Consider the following 11,635-nt stretch of genomic DNA (forward strand, 5'->3'; position numbering starts at 1 on the left):
AATTGCGAACATAGAAGCTTCACAAGGACAAAAAATAGAATAACAGTTCACATGAAACAATTTTATAAAATGTATTACACTTGTAGTTCATATTAACATAGCCCCGCACCTCCACCACGTAACGAACCTTAAAGTTCGTGGGATCTTAAAAGTATCTAGCAGGTTAACCAGTTAGCTGATGGGGTGATGTAAACTACTCATCATTCATCCTCTTGATGAGACCACTCGTCATTGACATGACGAGTTATTGCTTGGCATGCGAAAGGTACAAATTACACAAAAGGAATTAAACTACTGAAAAGACAATGGCAACTCGTTGGATTTTGTGAACCGTTGAACCTGTATCATGGCTGGGTGTAGGATAATTACCTGTCTAACTGAAGTCTCTGAGCTGAATCGAAAATAGCGAAGTCCTCTGTGAGCTTCTCTCTAAGTGTTGACCAAAGCGAGCTTCCACTATCGACCTCCTGTCTTGCTGACCTCCTCTCTCTACCAACTCAATTCCCAAAGTCCAGTCTCTTCCCAGCTTGTCTCACCTCTATATTCCCTGGCCATCGAGCTCTTCCTCGATGCCGAATCGCCGAATCGTGTTTATTATCATAATTGCTACCATGCAAACCGCTGACACCAAACCCAGAAGTGTTACCTATTTCCTGAATGCTCAGGAGGTTTGCATGGCACAACACAATGCATTGTAAACATGCCTAAGAGGCTTGAGACAGCTGAGAGAAAAACAAGTGAATGTCCTGGTCAACTTGAAGCGTTCAGAGAGACTTAATAAAATAAACATACAATCCTATGGATTGATACGATAGCTAGGTAATAAAATGCTTTCTGTTTGAAACATACGTAATATATTCTTGGATAATTTTACACGAATATTTCATCAAAGTTCTTGTATTTTTTCTTGTTCTTGTATTCGTACCCTTGTATTTGAATTCATAACATATTCGTATCTTCCATTAGCCTTCGATTAGCCTAAAGAAGCATAGAAGCGGAGTAAAATAAGAATGTAAATGTACACATGTATCAATTTGGCCCAGTTGTATAGCTTTCTTTCATTAAGCATATTTTGAAACTGAAAATTTGTGTAAATTATGTGAATATTTTATCGAATGCTTGCTTAACAGTTACACTAACAAACTGCTTTGGTAGACATGACCGTAATATTTTAAACGTTGACTAAATCTTGAGACAAATTATTTTGCAATCATAAGCAACAACGCATCCTAACGTTGTAATTCAGATTTAGATAAATCATTTGATATTTCTAAAAAAAACTTGTTGACAAGAGATTAAAATTGACCAAATCTAAGAGTATACTCGCATTAGATGCCTATTCCGGGCACATGAAATCTTTACATCATGAACTATTTCTGTTATTTATTTATGAGTATGAAACCTTTGTTACTTAACTTGCATTTTTTCGTAAGAATCACATGGAATTGCCCTACACATTTCTCATTTTCAGCAACATCTTGAAGAAATGTGAACGTTACTCTTACCTTTTTCATCATAATTGCCCCTGCAATTGAGCACACAACACTTATACACCATACCTTTTGTATATTTAAGCATATTTACACGTCATGTAAACTCGAATACAGTTCATAAATTTTCATTACAATTTCACATTCACTAAAAAGATCCAACATTGATTCCCAAGAAGCAAATCAAACATGGCGGCTATCTCGCCTCCAGTTGCCGACGATTAGTCACGTGACCAGAGCAAGCCATCAGGCTTTCAGATAGAGAAGGTAATGCTCCAATGCCATCCTATCAATGGATAGGACAGTTCATTGTGTATCCATACAGAGCGAGATCAGTGTGCAACAAATTGTGTGGTAGTGGCATGTGTTGGAACATGGCGGTATCTGAAGAACATATACAGTATATTATGCTTTACCAGTTCCATCAGGGACATTCAGTGACCATAGCTGCACAAAACATCAATGCCATGTATGGTCACAAGACCCTTGATATTCGCAAATGTCAAAGATGGTTCGCAAAATTCTAGGCAGGGAACACCAGCCTTGTTGATATGCCATAATAATTAACATGGAATTTTACAGGCAGCCCAGGCCAATGTTCCACTATTACTGGGATTCCAGATAATTTGATGTCTGTTGCATGCCCAGGATTTTCAAAATGGAGATAGAGTTTTCCTTAAATTACAAACGCAGGAGATGTACTATGTAGATTTTTCATCAAAAAATGCTCCTCTGTACTGGGAAGAACCAGACGTCTAGTGTTTCAAAGCCAACAGATCCCGTTGCGGTATCACTAGAAGAGACGATTCCACACAGGTAAAACAGCGACAGCAAAAAATCAGGCGAAACCAACCCAGCTCGGTGGTATAGAAATAGCCTGCCCCGTATTTTGCCAAATTTTCCAGCATTGAGTTATTTTTTTTTTAAATGCTGAGCCAATATAACACCCACAACCCTCCCATCTTGGGTATACCACTATTTGATGTGAATTGTACACTTGTTTTATACTTCACACAAGATTGCTACATATATGTACAGTGTCTTAATATTCTTCAAAATATGATCCTCCTGCATCAATACACCGCTGCCAACGCTTTTTCCACTCTTCATACGCCCCCTGGAAGTAGGCAACCACAAGGCTGTACAGGCACCCAATCGAAGCCGCTTCGACTGTCTCAGTCGTCCCGAAACAGTGTCCTTTCAGGCTCATTTTGATCAGAGGGAACAAAAAGAAATCTGGGACAGCAATATCTGGACTGTAGGGTATTGTGCACAGTGTTTGGCCAGTGCCTCCCTCACAATTAGCAACGTGTGACTGGGCGCATTGTCGTGATGCAGCAGCCAGCAATCGGCGATCTCCCTTCAGATGCAGTGGACCCTAATCATTAGGGAACGGAACTTTATGTGCTAAAAAACTCAGAAATATTTATTTTTTATGTGTCATAAATGTTGAAAATATGTGATAAAAACAGGAAAATATGTGACAAAAATAAAATCATTTGGTAACAAAAACAAACTATAACATGCATTTTAAACACTTGAAATTAGTTTCTAAATGATTACCTCTTAGCGAGCTATTTTTTGGAAGAGTTGCAGTGGATCACCATGTTCTTTCCAAATTCTCCATTGTAAATCTGTGACGATTATCTCTAAAAAGCATCTTATATTGTGAGAAAGATGGCTCCACGTCACAAGAAACAATTCTTGCATATTTGAAGCACGAAATGTCACTAACGCTGAAGTTTTCCAAAGCTTCCTCTTCCTCTACTTCACCTCCTTCCAAAACACATGCAATTTGGCACAATGTTTGAAAACCTTGGTTTTTCCCCAAAAATTCTGTACATTTAGACATTTAGATCCAGTGAGTTCTTTCAGTTTCGTTTCTACTATACGGACTTCACCAATGGAAGCTGCCAAAGTGTTCGCGGACGATTCAAGCTTTCATATGGAATTAGAGAGAATGGACAGGTTTGTTGAGATGTATGCCAATTCGACTTTTAAGGAGGCCTCCATCAACAGTTCTTGCAGAATTCTTCTTTGTCGAGATCATTTACAACAGATACAATTTTTTTCAAAGTTCTGGGCATAACATCTGCATCGCGTAACTACAGGTGTAGGGGGAAGGGGAACCTCAGGACATTTTTGTTTAAAAATGTCTATTCTTCTAGGCGACTTGATAAAAACTTTCTTCCCATTTGAAACCAGTTTATCGACATTGGGATAAAGAGCTCTTATCTTTTCACATATTCTATGCAACGCATGCGCCACACATGTAACGTGCACCATTTTGGGGTAGCTAACTGCAAGACCACTGCATGTAAGCTGCAGCATCTGTCAAGAGAAGAACATTGTCAAATTTTATGTCTTCTGGCCACAATAGCTGCATTGCTTCATTAAAAAGCCTTGCTATCGTTACGTGTAGCCAGCCCCAGCTACTTACAGCTATTTTCTCCCGATAGGATCGTAGGCGAGGTGCCAGAAGTCTGCCAGCGAGCGTTTTCAAAGACAAAACAAACCTAGCACTCTCGATATGAAAGAGGTGCGGAGAATAAACATTTTTCCTTGGAGGATTTCGAGGTAGATGAAGTCAACGAGCGATTTTATGTATTTAAAATGAAAATTCGCAAAATATGTATTTACATACGGAAAACTGGAAAATATGTGTTTTTATGTAAAATAAAATTTGCTGTGTTGACATATAAGGCTATGATAAGAATTTTGGCAAAAATGAGGGTCTCTATCTTATCGCAGAAAAAACATTTATTTACCTAAAGTTCCTTTCCCTACTAATCATCGATCACAATTGAATGCACAGTGGATTTCAGTAAATTTAACTCGTGTGCTATCAAACGAGCACTTAACCAGCGATCAGTGTTCAGAAGTTCTCGCACTTTGGCCATATTTTCAGCGTTTCGGATCTATGTCGGACGTCCAGTGCGTTGTTAGTCTTCGACGTCTTCCCGGCCATCTTTGAATTTTTTATGCCACTCAAAAACATGCATTCTGGACATGGCTTCGTCTTTGAAAGCCTCACGGATCGTATAAAAAGCCTCCGTAGCAGATTTGTTCAGTTTAACGCAAAATTTGATGGCACAACGCTGATCAATGGGTCACTACATGTAGAGGCTCGATGCGAGCACTAAACACACTTTCACTTCAGGTGCGACCTACACACTCCAAAGGCTTGGAGGCAACTGAGCTGGGTCTTCTAGCTCACATGATGTCCCGCAACACCGATCCCACACACAGAGTCCACCCATTCCCATTGGCCGGACAAAATCAATTCCGATACTTATTGCATGAAGAGAGATATTTAATATACAGAGTACTACTGGATATTTACAATATTGTTTGTTTAGAAGTACAATGATGAAATGGAATATCTTCATGATTATTTAAACTGATATGGTGACCCAAACTAAATAAAAGAACATGGTTTTTGAAGATCTTTTTTAAAAAAACTTAGAATCATTGAAAATGAAAATCTCTCACCGTGATGTATGACTACAGTGGGCAGACCTCTAGACTCGCACAGCAGGATGTGTACCATGAGAACTTGCACCATTAGATAACATTTAACAAGAAATTGCAGCTTTGAACAACAGAGCTTGCCAACAGATTTGGCTTGATTGTGTGCATTAAATAGGTATGGTAGGAGACATTGCTAGCACATTACATCTGTATCAATTTTATCTAACAAGTGATTGCAGATTAATACATTTTAAACTTGTGAAATAGTGTTTTTACATACTCTCTTCTTATATATGGAGGTGCAATTGGAGTGTGTACTTATTTTATTTTTTTGGAATTTGCCAAAAGAAATAGCATTCTACTATGTACAGCTAAATACCATATTTGGTTGTGCTACACATGACAATGGTTTTATAGTGAGAATTTTGAGCTGAAGTGTCACAACAGAATTTTGTCCCCACCGGTTGTTTCGTGGTAGAAAGTTACGAAATCAATCCTATCCACAGTATTCTGTTGTTGTAGAGTTATTATGATCAGTGTTAACTATACATTTAATATCCTCATATTAAAATATGAAATATAGGTGGTTGCCTTTTGTCAGTCAAGTTGACAAGGGAGGGGAGGTAGCTTGGTCCTTTCAGTAATTATTTTTTGTTGTCCCAGTCAGGAATGCTAATTGTAAGTCTCCCAGTTGTAGTAGTCTTAAATCCAACCTCCCCATGTTTCAACTCTGTACTCATAAAGAAGTCTATAGTGATGAAATAGTAATCAATAAGTTTTGTTACAATTACATTTCTGCATTACTTCCAATTATTTATACTGTGCTCTTTTCTCTAGCTTCATGATTCCAGTACATAAAACTGTTAGCGAGCATAAATGTCATAATCTTTTCCCTCAAGATTATAAGTACAATAATTACAGTATGTAAGTACAGTGGAATATAATATTTAAAGGAATATGATTTTAGTTTTTGTTCAATTTCCATTGGTTATAAACACACTTCATACTTTGTCCCTTTCATGTGTAAACTTAATTTTATTTAAGAAAATTTTTAAAATGTATTTCCAGAAAAAATACCACAGCTTCAGAAAATTATTTCCCCTGATTTCTTGGGATCCCAAACAGATGGGACTTTTCAAGTGGTTGTGTATTAGACGTTTTCTGTGCTATAAGTGTCAAAAATGTCTTGAAAATGCCACTCACTGCAGATATATGAAAAGTATCACTTCAAAGAGAAATGTTGGTTAAAATATTTATATATCTGCAGCTTGAAAGTTTTCTAATTTGCTGTTTAGTTTGAAACACTATTTCCATCATGAAGCTCAGCAAATCAAATTTATTTCAGCTTTTTGATCTGTAAAAATTAATCTGTTTTCTCATCCAATCTGATTGGTCAGGCCATGTTATTCTTTATCTTCCATTTCTTTTTTTTTGACTTTGTTCGTGTTGCACTCAGGAAGGAACTTCACATTATTTAAATCTCAATATGTGTCAAAGGTATTTACTTCTGTCCTAACTGAATGTACGATTTGCAATTCTTATTCCAAACTTTTAATTATTTTTTTTTTTTCAGTATTTCAAAGGGAATGATGATTTATAGAATTTCTTTTTTAATGTCAGTTTTTCTTTCATATAATAGCCGGAACCATATTTTATTAACATATTAATTTTGACATGGTATATTTTCATTTGCATTTTTTTTGGCATACGAATTCTCAATTATATAATTCTAAATTTTCATAAGTAGCCCATTACAAAAATCTGCCATTTGTTATTATTCTTATGAGTATAAAAGTATAATTTTATACTTATTTAATACAAAACCAGGATAAAGAAAATACCTCTAAATGCAGTTCCTCTAAGGCAAAGCTTATTGTTGTCACTGTTTACATAAATTAATTAATGAGATGAATGAACTATTCCACACCTGGTATATTGCAACACTCAAGGCCAAACTTGATCTTTGATCTCCAGCAGCAAAATAAATTTAAAAAAATAATAATCCTTCGAAAAACGGCCATGATGTTCCAAATTCTGAAAAATTAAATCTACTTAGAATCCTCTTAGAACACTCAAGTGAATCTTTGTGTTTATTTTGTGCAAAAGCAAACTACACAAAGTTTCACATGAATGCTCTAGAAGGAAATCTAAGCAGATGTAACTAAATTTAAAAAAATTTGGAATATCAAAGTGGTTCATTGCCATGTAGATCTACATGTTGAACATGCAGCTGATGCTGTGAAATATTTGAAGTTTCTTAATATCTAGCAAGTTATGGATTTCCTGCACTATTTTATGAATTAGGCCATCTGGGTCTTTTGCTATCTTCATTATGTATGTTCACATTTGTAGTGTTATTCCTAATCATTTTTTTTTCTTATCCTATTTCCATGGAGCATAAGCTACCTAAGGAACCACAGATATTTGGAGGTATATTGGTTTCCATAAGGTCTACCCATACAGAGAAGCATTGTCCAAAATGTACATCTTGTGGAGAATGGTGGCAGTGACAATATTACGACACCAGAGGAAAGACATGGAAGAAAAGCTTTAGAAAGAGAACAGATGGATACTCATGACAAGAGACAATTTCACTTAAACAAAATCTTATATTTTATGCAACTACTATGTGATATTGACCTTGTTGCATAAGAATGTCTGTTTTCATAATTAAATATTTGAATAAAATAATTGTTTCATGCCTATCATATTTCATTTAGGCTCAGCATCTTAATGTTCTAATGTTAGTCAATAAAAGTGACACAGTAACAATTTTGAGTTTCATTGTGTATGACATAAATCAATGATTGGAGAGCTGATTAAGAGTTAAAATTAAGCAAAATTGGACTAGTTTTGGTACAATTTGCACCTATAAAAGTGGAGTTTCAGGACCACAGTACTCTGACAGGCAACATGTTGGTACATTTGCATAAAGATTGTCATTTTTAGTTGACTCGAGCTATTTTAAATCACTTTTGTCACATTTGGATAATCGCGACACAAGTGATATGATGACACTGAAGGAAAACTCGCAAAGAACACCCATGCTGAGGTTGGGATTCAAACCTGGGAGACACTTGTCACAGAGGTTGGTGACATTTTTTAGTGTAAAATTTCAATAGTAGTTTTGCCTTTCCTCCTTGTGTAGATGTATGGTGGAGGGGGGGAGGATAGAATATATGCAAGTTTTCAACATACATCATATCTTTATGCAGGAACTTCAAAGCTGCCAATCAAGTGAATGATTAACAAGAATATATTATAAATACAGTAAAAACCTTGTTAATCCTGACTAACGGGGGGGATAAGTTGACAGGTTTAACGAAAGTCCGGATTAACTGAAATAACCTAAAAGAACAGTAGAAAGTGCATTAAAGCTCGGTTTAAGCAAGAAAACACATTTATTATGGTGTATTTAAAGGGCATAGGCCTAAATACACTATACAGTACAAAGTCTGCAGGGAAACAGAATTTCATCAGTGGGTGACAGCATTTTTTTTGGGTATGTTCTCTTGTTGACTTCTAGCTACATTTAAAACCTTGCATTCTGCTTCTTTTTTTTCTTTTTTTTTTTGGCCTTTTGCCTGTTCGGATTAAGTGAAGTCCAGCTTATCAGGGTCCGGATTAACGAAGTTTTACTGTAGTTTAATAAACTTACATTGCCATGTAACTTGAGAATATCTAGGCAACAGCAAAAGCAAACCACACGAAGATACACTTGAATGCTCTAGAAGGAATTCTATGCATATGTAATTTTTCATATTTTGGAATATCATAGCAGTTTTTCGAAAGGAGGGAAATATTCTAAAACTGCTACCCTGGCGTGGACCAAAGGTCCAGCCGATCCTTAACACTGTTTCTTTGTAGAATCAGTAGTACCTGAATAATCAACCGGCATAGATTGTTGTGTGATACACAGATAGAGGAAACAAGATAACTGATTTTACATCTCCTGTGTGTGCCTAATCTACAAGATAACTGATGTCTCAAACAATTTGCTCCTGAGAAATCAATGGTCTGGCTAAGTGTGATGTCACCAGAGTCAGTGGCCCAGATGTACAATAAACATCACTATTTTACTTTCTAACTGCTGTCACTGTAACAGAAGTTGACCCTGTCTGATACATTTCATTGACAAAGTCTAGGAGCAAGCAGGAAAAAAGTTGGGAAACTAACATCCAGAACAATGGCTGTTAGTGATGTCAAAAACCCAGTCTATTATCATATATTGTGAATTATACTTCAGCTAAGCTATTTCCCGGCCCCCATTCACATCGCAGAATGGTTATTTTGACAAAATCCGGTTTTCCTGCTGGCTGCTTCGAGGAGGGGGGGGGTTCTAATGTTGCCCAAACAGGGAGAGGTATAGGTGTAGTACGTCTCCACATTGGAAGAAGAAGAAAGACAGTAAGTGTAGTAGGTCTCCACATTTGAATAAGTAGGAAGTTCTTCATTTTTGTATGTTTTCTTTATTTTACTTTCAAGTAGGTTAGGTTAGGAGTGATTACAAGCATAAGAAAACAGTTTTTCTTTGTGACGTTTCAGGAGAACACACGTTATATGTTATAACTGTATCTTTAGTCAAAATGAAAATAAATGTGATGAAAGGAGCGTGTGTTCTCCTGAAACGTCACAAAGAAAAACTGTTTTCTTATGCTTGTAATAACCGTAAACTACAGGAAAATAATTCTATAATGCAAGCAATGCGTACATACAAGAAAAACTATTAGGTTAGGAGTGTTCAGTGAACACTGCGAAAATGGACTCAATCAGGACTTGAAGACTTCCAAAACATGACTTAGAAAAGTTATCACCAGTGAACACACCTCACCTAACCTACCAATTTTCGTATGCTGAGAATGTGGATACACACTGCCGTGATTAAATGTCTGAGACATACTACACCTATACTACGGGGGACAGGGGTAGGCCTAACTGGCTGTTTGACCGCAAGTTTGTTTGTAGGTAAACATAGCAACAGTGGGTCAATGCCATAAAGGCAGTCCCCGCACCGGGAATTATCTTGGCTGTAATCTAACAAGTGATTGATTTCCATGGATATGATGATAATTTGTGGCACATAAAATTATTACTAGGTCGGTTTTTAACCCATTGCACATTTTTATTTTTTCATATCAATTTAATTAATGAGTATTTAATTGATTGGTCTCTTTTTCATCTCAAGCATCAATCAATTTTATGCTTGCACCTCCAGTAGTTTTTGAGACACCAATAGCAGATAGAAATACAACCATCTGCTTTGTTTTCTAATACTCAAAGGAATTTCTCCTGAATGTATTCAATACAGTGTGTCCGAGAAAAAATATACCAATAAAGAATTTAAATAACTCAACAATCATTAACGACAGAAATGTCAAATAACGTTTATTTGGAAGAGGGAAGAAGAATTTTTTTTACCACCAGAAGGGAAAAAATCGTAACATAATTAAGCGCATGCGCGGCTTTGTTCGTGAGTAGTCTCTACAATGGTGCCGTTTACTGTTCGTCAGAAATTTGAGTGCTGCTTTTGGTTTGCAGAATTGAAGTCTCCTGTAACGGTACAAAGAAGATTCCGGCAACAATATGGACAGGAAGCACCAGAACATCATTACATTGTTACATGGCATAAACAATTGCTGGAAACAGGGTCTTTGTTGAGGAAGAAAGGTAGTGGTCGGAAGCGTGTGAGCAAGGATAAAGTGGCTGCAGTTCAGGAAGCTTTCCAGAGAAGCCCGCGTAAATCTGTGAGACGTGCTAGTTCTCAACTTCAAATTCCACGTTCTACTGTGCATGATATCGTACATAAAAGGTTAAGGCTTAGAGCTTACAAGTTACAGCTTGTTCAGAAACTAAAGTGCAGTGATAAACCCGCTAGGTTTGATTATGCTAGTGAAGTGCTATCACACATTGATGATGACAATGAATTCCTGACACGCGTAACATTTTCAGATGAGGCTACCTTCCACATTCCCGGAAAAGTGCATAGGCATAACTGTAGAGTATGGGGTGAGCAGAATCCCCATGCAGTTGTTGAACATGAACACGACAACCCCAAGTTGAATGTGTGGTGTGACACGAGATTCCGTAATTGGGCCCTTTTCTCTTTGAGGAAGCTACAGTTACAAGTTACCTGCAAATGTTGCAACAGTATGCTGTACCTCGTATACCTCATGGGTACATGTTTCAGCAGGATGCCCCCCCCCCCCACACACACACACATTATGCCCGTTGTGTTAGTAACTTCCTTAATAACAATTTCGCTGGTAATTGGATTGGGAGGGGTGGACCCATTAAATGGCCACTACGGTCACCAGACTTGACTCCTTTGGGGTTATGTGAAGACTATAGTTTACCAAACACCTGTGCAAGACCTCAATGATCTCCGTGAAAGAATTAACGATGCATGTGGCTCAGTCACTCATCAAATGTTGAAGAACACTTGGGTGGAGGTTGAGTACCACCTTGATGTTTGTCGTGCCACCAAAGCAGCACACATTGAGATCTACTAAGGTGAAATTTTTTTCTTGTTCTTTGGTTAAAAAAAATTCTATGATTTTCTCTTCCAAATAAACAGTATTTGACATTTCTGTCGTTAACGATTGTTGAGTTATTTAAATTCTTTATTGGTATATTTTTTCTCGGACACACTGTATATACTACATTGATGACAAAGA

Source organism: Lepisma saccharinum, chromosome 16 (assembly GCF_977018435.1).
Source record: "Lepisma saccharinum chromosome 16, izLepSacc3.1, whole genome shotgun sequence".
In the NCBI taxonomy this organism is placed as follows: domain Eukaryota; kingdom Metazoa; phylum Arthropoda; class Insecta; order Zygentoma; family Lepismatidae; genus Lepisma; species Lepisma saccharinum.